This window comes from Typopeltis vanoorti, chromosome 8 (genome assembly GCF_054136105.1).
Source record: "Typopeltis vanoorti isolate ZY-2024b chromosome 8, IOZ_Tvanoo_1.0, whole genome shotgun sequence".
NCBI lineage: Eukaryota > Metazoa > Arthropoda > Arachnida > Uropygi > Thelyphonidae > Typopeltis > Typopeltis vanoorti.
Window position 1 is genome coordinate 23,654,675 of NC_143556.1, and position 12,034 is coordinate 23,666,708.

General features: G+C 36.8%; 1 protein-coding gene across 2 annotated transcripts in view; it reads right to left on the reverse strand.

Moving 5' to 3' along the window:
* Window positions 1–12,034, reverse strand: part of LOC150103851 (carnitine O-acetyltransferase-like) — a 323,106-nt gene that overhangs the window by 56,279 nt on the left and 254,793 nt on the right. The gene's annotated exons all lie outside the window — the stretch shown is intronic.

Consider the following 12,034-nt stretch of genomic DNA (forward strand, 5'->3'; position numbering starts at 1 on the left):
ACATAACATTAAACAATCGCAAGGTTTGTAAACTATAAAAATCATGTATGAATGGAGACCGCGTGAAACACGTCAGTGCTTGTTCACAGCATGCGTGACACTGGCGAATGCGGCCGGCACCTGAAAGATACGACTAGTGGTGAGGTGTGAAGCGGGACGGGAATACGTACATATATGAAACTGCATAACTCTGGATTCGCGTAAGTCGGGGTATGACTGTACTTGTATATAAATTTTCGGTTTCCCACTTAGATTCTATTTTAGCAAGTGGTGAAATGAGAACAAAACAGGCAAGCACGTAATTACAATCAAACAAGGACTCGTGTGTAGAGTCTTAGGTGCTGTGAGGACATCATGTTGGAGGCTTAATGGAATGTATACAGCACTCAGAAAGGATTAACATAGTTTTAATACTTCCTATATTTCGTCCTAGTCACTAGAACATCTTCGGAGATTACAAAAACAACTAATGTAACATGAACACAAATATCATACAATAATAAGCCCAACTACATGGGTGACACTAAAGTCCTATCTAGATGGAGCGCCCTCTAAGGGCGGTTGTAGGTGGCCTGGAATGCAAGGTGGGACCTCTGGTGATGAGTGTTTCCAAAATCTTTGGAAGCTTAATGCAACCGTATTTATTAAGCTTTGGTTGATTTTTTGAGAGCTGCTGCTGCTTCTAAGAATAGTCTCTCTTTCTTGAATTTGCTATGGTGGAGCATGGTGGTTTTTTTCCATGAGATCCTATGGGTTGTATCCAAGACATGGTCAGCAAGGCCTGACTGACCACAGTTGTGTTTACAGATGTAAGACTTGTGTTCCTCCAGGCAGATGGATGCTGATCTGCCTGTCTGTCCAAAGTACGCTAGCTTACAAGAACAGGGTACGTTGTAAACTCCAGGCAGAGAGAGAGGAGGCAGCTGATCTTTAGTAGAACGGATAAGGGTAGCAAGTTTGTGGTGGGGCTTATATGCTGTGTGTGGGTTGTACTTTTTTAGAATCTTGGCTATTTTTTCAGGTGTGCCACGGATGTAGGGTAAGAGGATGGCATTTTTAAACTTGTTGATGAGAAGGATGGGAAATGGGGGAGGAACTGATTATTTTTTTGATACTGTGATCACTGTAGCCATTGGAGAGGAAAGTGCTGTGTATGTGGTTAAGCTCAGTAGTGAGGGTAGTTCAACTGGAACAAAGATTGTGGGCTCTCTTGGTAAGAGTTTTAATAATGCCATATTGTTGAGAGGGGGTGGTGGTGGTGGGAGAGTTTGTGAATGTATCTGCCTGTGTGTGTGTGGGGGGGGGGTTCTGTATACAGTGAAGGCAAGTGTACCATTAGGCAGGCATGTAACTAAGGTGTCTAGGAAGGGTAAACAATTGTTCTTTTCCTTTTCCATATTAAACTGGATTCTTGGATGTAAGCTGTTGAGATGACTGAGGAAGGAGTCTAACGTGTCTGGGCAATGAGGCCAAATAGAGAGCACATCATCTACATATCTTAGCCAAATAGAAGGTTTGAGTGGGGCTGAGTCTATGGCTCGTTTTTCGAAATCTTCCATATAAAAATTGGTGAGGGGGGGGGGGAACCCATAGCGGTTCCCTCTCTCTGCTTGTAGATTTTGTTCTTCCAAGAAAAATACCCAGAGTTAATGGCAAAGGAAAAGAGATCTAAGATGTCAGATGGAAAAACGTTTTCTAAGAGAGATAAGGTGTCAGTTAAGGGAATATTGGTAAACAAAGAGGAGATATCAAAGCTTACTAATATGTCTGTGTTATTAAAGGTTAAATTTTCTATGAGGGCTTTAAAGTGGGTAGAGTTTTTTATATAGGATGTGGACCTTCGAGTGGAGGGGGGAGGGGCAGAGAGTTGACCAACTGTTTAGACAGTCTGTAGCAAGGTGCATTGGTGGCATCTACTATAGGTCTAAGTGGGGAATTGGGTTTGTGGATTTTTGGTAAACCGTATATTCGGAAGTGATGGGAATGGAAAGGTTTAAGTCTTTTCGTGATGTCAGGGGGCCAGGAAGATATTTTTTAAGTAAGATTTTTAATTTCTTAACTTGTGTTTTTGTGGGGTCACCCATGTGGTTGGGCTTAGTATTGTATGATATTTGTGTTCATGTTACATTAGTTGTTTTTGTAATCTCCGAAGATGTCCTAATGACTAGGATGAAATATAGGAAATATAAAACCTATGTTAATCCTTTCTGAGTGTTGTATACATTCCATTAAGCCTCCAACATGATGTCCTCACAGCACTTAAGCCTCTAACACGAATTCTAATCATTCATGGAGAAGATATAGCACACAAATCCAAGCAATACTGTAAGTCAAAACTACGACTATCTAGGCAACTAAATAGGCTGGCCTTTTTAAAAAGATGTCGGGATACAAGAGTGATACTGAACTGCATTAAACTAAAGGCCAATTTCAATTCCAAAAAAGCTCTCCTTGTATATAACTGTGACAGCCTGGCATTACTACGCAAGCAAATCGCCTTTACTCATGCCACACTCTCAGTGATGAACGCCACCATTGGATCCTTACATTCAGAGCTCTCCACCGTTCTTAACCCTGAACTTTGGTCAATTCTCTCTGGCATTTTGGAAACTTCCGCATAGAAAGAATTTCAAAAAATAAACACATCAAGAAATATAACAACCTGGTTAAAGACAAACCACAATCGCAAAATCAACCGCTCCAGACAGTAGTAAACCTTTCTTCCAAAAGGCTCAACGACGATGCCGTCAGCGCCCTATGCCTCGGCCGTAATTTCGCTGTCACTCTGAAGGAAGTGCTGGTGCTTGATGTAATGTTCAACATTGAATGTGGGATCGGTCGCTTACAGTCGGAGACAGCCAACAACATCAGACTTGACGTAGCCAACATCCTCGCTCATTCTTCACCTCCAAAAAGTAATTTATCGTATGCCCAACGAACGGTTCTCCTAAAATTACGGAAAGAAAAAAGTATCGTCATCACCAGAGCGGATAAGGGTAATACCACAGTCGTTCTTAATACCAGTGAATACAAACGTAAAATAAATATTATCCTACGAGATTGCGCTACCTACATCCCGCTAGAACACGACCCCACAAAAACACAAGTTAAGAAAATAAAAATCGTACTTAAAAAAGTATCTTCCTGACCCCCTGACATCACGAAAAAACTTAAACCTTTCTGTTCCTGTCTGCCCCGAATATACGATTTACCAAAAATCCACAAACCCAATTACCCACTTAGACGTATAGTAGATGCCACCAACGCACCTTGCTACAGACTGTCTAAAGAGCTGGCCAACTCTCTGACCCCCTCACTGGAAGGTCCACATCCTATATAAAAAACTTGACCCACTTTAAAGTCCTCATAGAAAATTTAACCGTGAATAACGCACACATATTGGTAAGCTTTGATATCTCCTCTTTGTTTACCAATATTCCCTTAACTGACACCTTATCGCTCTTAGAAAACGTTTTTCCGTCTGACATCTTAGATCTCTTTTCCATTGCCATTAACTCTGGGTATTTTTCTTGGAAGAACAAAATCAACAACCTTCTATCAGGCCAAATTATGTAGATGATGAGTTCTCTATTTGGCCTCATGGCCCAGATACATTCTTCCTTGGTCATCTCAATTGATACAGTACTAAGGCACTTTGTACCGTATCAATCCACCTATAACTTGATCTTCCTCTGGGTCATTTTCCTGCAAACCTGGCAGAGAAAACTTGCTTTGCTTATCTTTCCTCGCCCATTCTATTTATCACCTGAGATTAGCTCTGCTAACGCATTCCTGGATGCTGACACTGTGTAGTTCTTTTCTAATATCCACGTTTTTAATATGATATTGCCATTTTGTATACATGTAATTGTATACAGATCTTGTATACAGCTAATTTAGTGTTCTGACTAATTTCTCTCTTATTCCATATGAATTTATTCAACTGACTTACTACCATACCAGCTGTGTTGATTCTGTTGTTTATTTCCATATTTAATTTCCCATCTTCACTAAAAATCGTGCCTAAGTAGCTGAAATGTTTTACTTGTTCCACAGGTTCTCCATTCACAACACAGTTGATATTTTCTATTGCAACAGTTATTCAATTTAGTAAGGGAATCTTGCAAACTTGAAGCAGATTTATTTAGAAGTATAACATAGTCGCATAAAGCAAAGAGCTGACATTAACATCTCCAATTTTGATATCAGGTTTAATACCACTTTCCTTCATAATGTGATCCATATAGATAATGAATAACAGAGGGGATAATGTATATCCTTGTCTCACACCAGATTTAACATTAAACCATCTTCCTTTACTTCCTTCAATTCTAACTGCTGACTTGCAACTCAAATAAAGACTAAGTATTGCTTGATATAATGTCCCATTGACACCATATAACTGTAGCATATTGAATAGCTTCTCTCTTGGCACCTTGTCATATACCTTTTCCAGATCAACAAAACTTAAATACAGATCTTTGTTATATTCCCATGCTTTCTCAACTATTTGTCATAAAGTGAAGATCTGATCCTTACAGCCGCTATTTGGCCTGAATCCAGCTTGTTCTTCACCAAGCTTTTCTTCCACAATTCTTCTCAACCGTTTCTCAAGTATGCTAGCGTAAATCTTGCCAGCAACTCTCAGTAGGGAAATACCTCTGTAATTCTTCAGTTTTATTTCCCTTTTTATATATAGGTACTATGAGAGCTCTACTCCAATCATCGGAAATTCGTCCCTCTGTCCAAGCCTTCTGAACTATGCAGTGCAGCCACTGTAAGACTTTCATACCACCATACTTCAACATTTCTGGTCGAATATCATCTACTCCTGCTGCCTTTCCACATTTCAAGCCTTTGATGGCTTTTTCTACTTAAAGTATGGATATGTATTCCTGTTGAGTGTTTTTTTATCACTATGCTATCACTGCTTGTTTCATTTAGTAATTTTTCGAAGTAATTACTCCATGCTTCAAGAATATCTTTTTCTCCTGTTTTTATGTCACCTTTATCATCTCTAATTCCTTTTACAGCACTCTTTCCTCCATTTCTAAGCTTCTTCAACAACCTCCAGAATATCTTACCACCTTCTTGATATTTATTTTCTATATTCTTACCAAAGTCCTCCCATGACTTTTGTTTAGCTAGTTTTACACAGTATTTAGCATTCTTGCATTTGTCTCTGTATTCTCTAAGAGCACAAGCTTTTTGTGAGTAACTTTTGATATGCTTTCTTCTTTTCCTTCACTGCATCTTTAACTTCCTGTGTACACTATGGAGTTCTGATTTTTCTATCCTTGCAGACAATCTCACCACATGCCTCTCTGGCTGAATCAATCAGGGTTTTCTTCGAGATTTGCCACTGAATTTCCAAGGTTTGGTTCCTGTTCTCAAACTCTTTCATTTTGTTTTCAATAATCTTTGTGTACTTTAGTCTACAGTTCACATCTGAGAGCTGCTCAATTTTTATTCACTTTAAAACTTTCTTGCATGTTATTCTTTTCAATATGAAATTCAATTTTATCCTGCTCAAGACTAAATAGTAATCGCTTCTAATTTAAACTCCTCTGTACACTCTGGTGTCCTGCACAAGGGAGAAAACATAACTATCAACAATAACATAGTCAATGAGACTTTTCTTATTCCTTGTCTCTTCTCTCCATGTGAATTTGTGCACATTTTTATGTTGGAACATGGTGTTAGTAATAACTAGTCCGTGTCCTGAGCAGAATTCCAACAAGTATTTGCCATTATTATTAGCTTTGCTCTTTTCTCCAAATTTTCCCAAAATATTTTTTTATGTCTGACAATCATTTCCTACTCTGCTATTTAGATCCCCAACAAGGACCAACTTTTCCTTTTTCATTGTGTCAGTTGCTTTTTCTAAAGCATCAAAAAATTCTTCCACTTTTACCTTAGTAGAACCTTCTGTGGGACCATATTCACAAATAAGTCTCATTGTCCAATTCCCCATATCACTCTACTTGAGACTGCTTGCCATCCAAGAAGATTAGCCTCGTATTTTGTGTTGAATACTATGGCTACTCCTTCTTTTCCTTGATTGTCATTGCCTGAATATAACATTTTGTATTTATTGCTCAGAAAGATCTCACCAGTTTTTGTCTTTTTTGTTTCAGTCACCCCTATTATGTCGATCTGGTACTTATCTAATTCCTCAGCTAGCTCCATTTCTTTGCCATTCAGGCTTCTTATGTTGATAGTACCGATCTTTAACTCTGGTGATATTGAGTTGGGGTGTGCTTTCAGATTTGTTCCAGTAGCTGACTTTTCGTTGTTTGCCCTGGTTCCCTGGCGAAAACAACGGGGGCCTTGTTTAACCGGGCGACGCCCCAGCCGGCAAATGAAATTTTGTCATGTTGTACCATCATTTTGTATATTCATTTAAGCCAATAAGAATACAATTTGGTCGGCTAAATCCCGAATTGGCAGCCCAACCACGTTTGTTCAGTATCCAGGTAGATAACCAACAGGGTGCACCACGAGAAGGTGAGGATTGGACATTATGTCAGAAGCCCTGGTCGGTTCTCTGCATTCCTTTAAAGGCTATGTGGAGGTCTCCTCTCAGTTATACAGCTTTGACCCTTAAGCACCTCACTAGTAGAAAGTCAAATGAATAAATTTATATGGAATAAGAGAGGAATTAGAGAAAATACTAAACTAGCTGTACACAAGATATTATTCAAACCAATTTTAAATTATGGATCTGAGAGCAGGGTTAGAAATAAAACTCTTTATCAAGGACTAGAGAATACAGATGTAAGAGTTATGAGAAAGATTAGGAGAGTCAACAGATGGCATCAATGGCAGTATCATAATAAAAATGAGAATTTTAGGAAAGATCTTGACATTGTTAGCATTCAGGAATGTGATACTGAATCTCAGTATGAATATACTGAATGTGATACATATAATCTCAGGTGGTACGGCCACTTAAACAGAATGGGAGAAAAAAGTTTAGGAAATTAAGTGTTCTTTGCCAGGAAAAAGACCCAGAGGAAGACCAAGATCTAGGGTGATTGATGCCATAGACAAGTTCTTCAGAAGATAGAAATATAATATCTGTAATATTGAAATCTTGAGAGAACACATGATGTGGAGGAAAATTGTTGTAGAAAGTTAGTAATGATGTAACTTTTTTATGTAGTCCTATTATAATATCTTGTACACCTCCCTGACAGTAGTAAAAATCTATGTTAGCAAAATTTGGGTAATAAACAAATAAGATAAACAAAAATAAGAAGTGAAATGAGATTCATGAGACGAACTGCAAAATACACATTATTAGACAAAAAAGGAACAAAGATATTTTAAAAGAACTAAAAATAAAATCAATAGAAGAAAAACTAAACCAATACAAACAAACTTGGATAGAACATGGAAACTGAATGGCTAACACCCGACTGCTAAACAATTAATAAAATATGAACTAATTGGAAAGAGAAGGCTGGGTAGACATCAAAAGAGAATATTAAATGGATAATGAGACTGAAACAGATCAATGAGGTCTATATCCATAAAGCATTATGATAATGACCTCCCTGACAATATATTTCCTTACTAAATAGCTTAAGAAAATTACAACGTACAATAGAATATACATTAAAATAAATTTTAATACACTTCCAATATTTCGGCAGCGTCACAAAGCAGGAAGCTATTGACAATAGCTTCCTGCTTTGTTCCTCATTTACTGTGTGTTGTGCTTGCGTGCACGTGTCTTGTATTTAAGTTCCTGTGATAATGGCAATGTGACGTTGCCGAAATATTGGAAGAGTATTAAAATTTATTTTAATGTACATTCTATTGTACGTTGTAATTTCCTTAAGCTATTTAGTAAGAATGTATAACCAACATCTAAGTCTTTCCACGAGAAACCTGACAGTATATGTCAGTAATTTGATGATGATGATGATATTAAAACATTTCTGGTTGAACATCACTACTAACTCCAGCTGCCTTTTCACGTTTGAGGTTTTTGTTGGCTTTTTTCTATCTCTGATACTGCTAGGTACTCTACTCCTGATTATGCTGCTTTTGAATATTTTCTACCATTGTTCTACTACTACTTTTTTTTTTCACATTTTGCAACTAAGAAAAGGTATTTACTCCAGATATCTTTATATACGTCACCTTTATCATCTCTGATTCCTTTTGCAGTACTTTTTCTTCCATCTAAGTATTTTCTTTTATTAGCCTCCAGAACATTTTTCTATCCTCCCAATATTTATTTTCTATCTGCTTACCAAAGCCTTCCCATGCATTTTGTTTAGCTATTGCATCTCCAAGTTTTGATTCTTCTGTTGAAACTCTCATTTTTCTTGAACAATATTTATATATGTTATAATAGATTTAACGATATTGATATGAACACAGATGGATAAGAAAATAATTATTTATTAACTTAGAAGCTAAAATATTTTGCTGGTATTATATCCAGCCAATAAAGAATTTGCTAAAGTTAAAAACTGACACTGGAAAAAATTTGAAATCCTCCAGCAACGCAATGTTACGCAGCGGCCGCAATTTCATCAAGATGGCGTCGTTGTGAACCTATCATTGACAACCTTATCCAAAGAGACCATGAGTGCATTAAGTCGTAGACACAATTTTGCCATTACTCCTAAAGAAGTTCCTAAAGCCAAAATAATGGCCTCTGTTGAACACGGGATATACCACTAGCTATAGCCAATAATATTAGGTTAGACATGGCCAATATCCTAATCCATTCTAAGCCTCCCAAAAATAATATCCCATGTAAAGAAATAATAGCTCTAAAAGAACTACGCAATAATAACTACATTACAATAACCAAATCAGACAAAGGAAACGCCACTGTTGTAATGGATACAACAGAATATGAAAGCAATATGCATGCACTGCTCCAAGACCGGTCTACATATCAAATCATAGATCGAGATCCCACCAACTCACAAAAGAATAAGATGTGCAAGTTACTGAACAAAGTCACTTCCTGGCCAAAAGAAATTGTCAAAAAACTCAAATCCTTGCATGTAAAAACACCCAGAATATATGGTGTTCCTAAAATACACAAACAAGGTACACCTTTGCATCCTATTGTAGATAGTATAAACAGTCCTACATATAAACTAGCTAAACATTTAGTCACATTACTAACCACTTACACAAACAATTCTCCCTCTTTTGTTAAAAATTCTACCCACCTAAAAAAGTATTTTAGAAAACCACACCTTAAATAGTTCAGACCTAATGGTGAGTTTTGATATCACCTCATTATTCACTAACGTACCATTGAATGAAACACTTAACTTACTATATTCACAATTTCCCCCAGATATATTTCAGCTATTTAAATTCACAGTACAGGCAAGTTATTTTACATGGAAAGGGAAAATATACAAACAATTAGATGGGACAGCTATGGGTTCCCCCCCCCCCCAGCAACTTCTACATAGAACATCTGGAAAAACTAGCTATCAACACAGCCACTCTCAAACCTAATCTCTGGCTATGCTATGTTAATGATGTGTTTGCTATTTGGCCACATGGCCCAGATACATTGAATACATTTTTAGTGCATCTAAATAGCCAGCACTCTAAAATCCACTTTACAATGGAACTAGAAGCCAATGACTGCCTGCCCTTCCTGGACACACTGATCACACGTCTTCCAGAAGGTTCCTTATCATTTTCGGTTTATAGAAAACCCACACATACAGGGAGATACTTACACAAACAATCACACCATCGCCCTTCTCAACAATATGGTATCTTAAAAACACTAACCCATAGAGCTAGAGCAATCTGTTCCAATGACATTGCTCTCACTGCTGAACTTTCTCACTTATGTCACACCTTCTTAACCAATGGTTATAATCCCCATAAGATAGATAACATACTAAATGCTACCCAGAAATCCCCTCTATCTACCACAGAAGACTACAACAAAACTATCACATCCCATACATTAAAGGCACATCTGAAAAGATATCGAGGGTGCTTAACAAACACCAACTGCGCACCGTATTTAAACCTTATGTGAAATTAGCAACTTTCATCCGTTCGCCTAAGGACAAATGCATTCCTTTATCACATCCAGGAGTCTATGAAGTGTCTGTTCTTGCCATCAAGCCTACTATGAACAGAAAGGAAGAACTGTGGACATCTGCCTCACTGAACACAAAAAATATATCCAACACTTTCGCTATGGCAAGTCGGGTCGGCAGACCATGCTTTGGATACCCCAGCACACAGGATCAACTGAAAAAAAACAAAAGTAATGCACAGAAGCATCTATAAGTCAGAGAGGTTGTTCCTGGAATCAACAGAAGCCTTAAAACATACTCCAAACCTTAACAAGTATGGCTGTATAAATCAACCAAAGATTTGGGAGACAGTCATCCTAAGACCAAATTAATATTTATTACTTTTATTTTATTTTTTTCAAACTTTCTAAGACTATTATTTGGACTACTATTTCGCAACTTTGAACTATTTTTTTTTTTTTTTAACCTAGATGGCACCCTATTAGGCCTTTAGTCTTGTGTTGCACGCTGCAATTACTTATACTAGCCCCACTGTTACACCGGATTGTGGTTGTCTTGCATTTGTAAGAAACTTTGTGTTGTGTGCTCTGAAGATGCTGGATATAATACCAGCGAAATATTTTAGCTTCTAAGTTAATAAATAGTTATTTTCTTATCCATCTGTGTCTGTGTTCATATCAATACAGTTAAATCTATTACAACATGTCTGATGAACACATAAGCCTATCCATGCATTTAAATATTTATATACCTCTCTTCGAGTTTACAGATCACCTCCAAAAGCTACTTAACCAATTCTTTTGGAAACTTTCTTACACACTTTTCTTCTCCATATGATTATTATTATTACATGATATCTCAAAGGCCTCATTATAGGAAGAGGGCATTATTCAAGTCTCTCTACACACAATCCCACAATTCATCAACTATCTGCAGTGTCATCTATAGCCATAAGTAGTATTTTTTTTGTAAATTGCCTGTGTGTGGGATGAAAAACGAGAATTTCTGGAGAGAAAATCCTGCTATCTCTGTATATGATTGGCTAACTCACCTTCAATTGAAACTGCCCATATAAACATTCCTTTTATCATGATGAGAATCAAACTCACATCTTTTCTAACCAAGGGGTACAATTCCCCATCATCCTTCTTATTGCATTATGAAAGTGCTATTCAATATGCATACTGAATTTAGTTTTCAGTTTTATTTTGCTCAAACCTAAATAGTGATCACTTCCTACTTCAAATTCCCTGTATACTCTTTTACTGAAGTAACATATTGCTATCAGCAATGATTTATTTCTTGTGTCTTCTCTCCATCTGAATTGGTTCACCACATTTTATGTTGAAAAATGGTATGTTGCTAATGCTAGTCCACGTCCTAAACAAAATATCTAGCAGATACCTACCATTACTATTAAATCTGCTGTTATTTTCGAATTTTACCAAAGCATCCATTTCTGTATGGTATTCATTTCCTGCTTTGCTGTTTAGATCTCCAAGAACGACTAAGTTTTTATTTGTCAACTGCCTTCTCTAAGATTCTGTGGGACCAATAAGCACAAAAAAGTCTCATTGTCCAATTCTTTATTTTGATATTTGAACATATCACACATACTTGATATTGTCTGCTATTTAAAATTATCTTCATGTTTAGTGTTGAATACTATATCTACTCCTTCCTTTCCCTTACCATTATTGCTTGAATATAACATCTCATATTTGTCATTTAGAAGAATCTCACCTATTTTTTTTGCCTTCTTTGTTTCAGAAACACTAATTATGTTGACTTGGTACTTCTCCAGTTATTCTGTAGTTCCACTTCTTTTCTGTTGATGCCTCTATGTTAATTTTATTTCCAAATTTATATTTTTCATCATCTCTAATTAATTTTTTTTTTAGATTGTTCCCATTTAAATGTGTGAACTCCATTCAATTTTTCAATGTTTCCTGTTTTCCAATCAATATAAAAAAAAAAAAAAAAAGTAG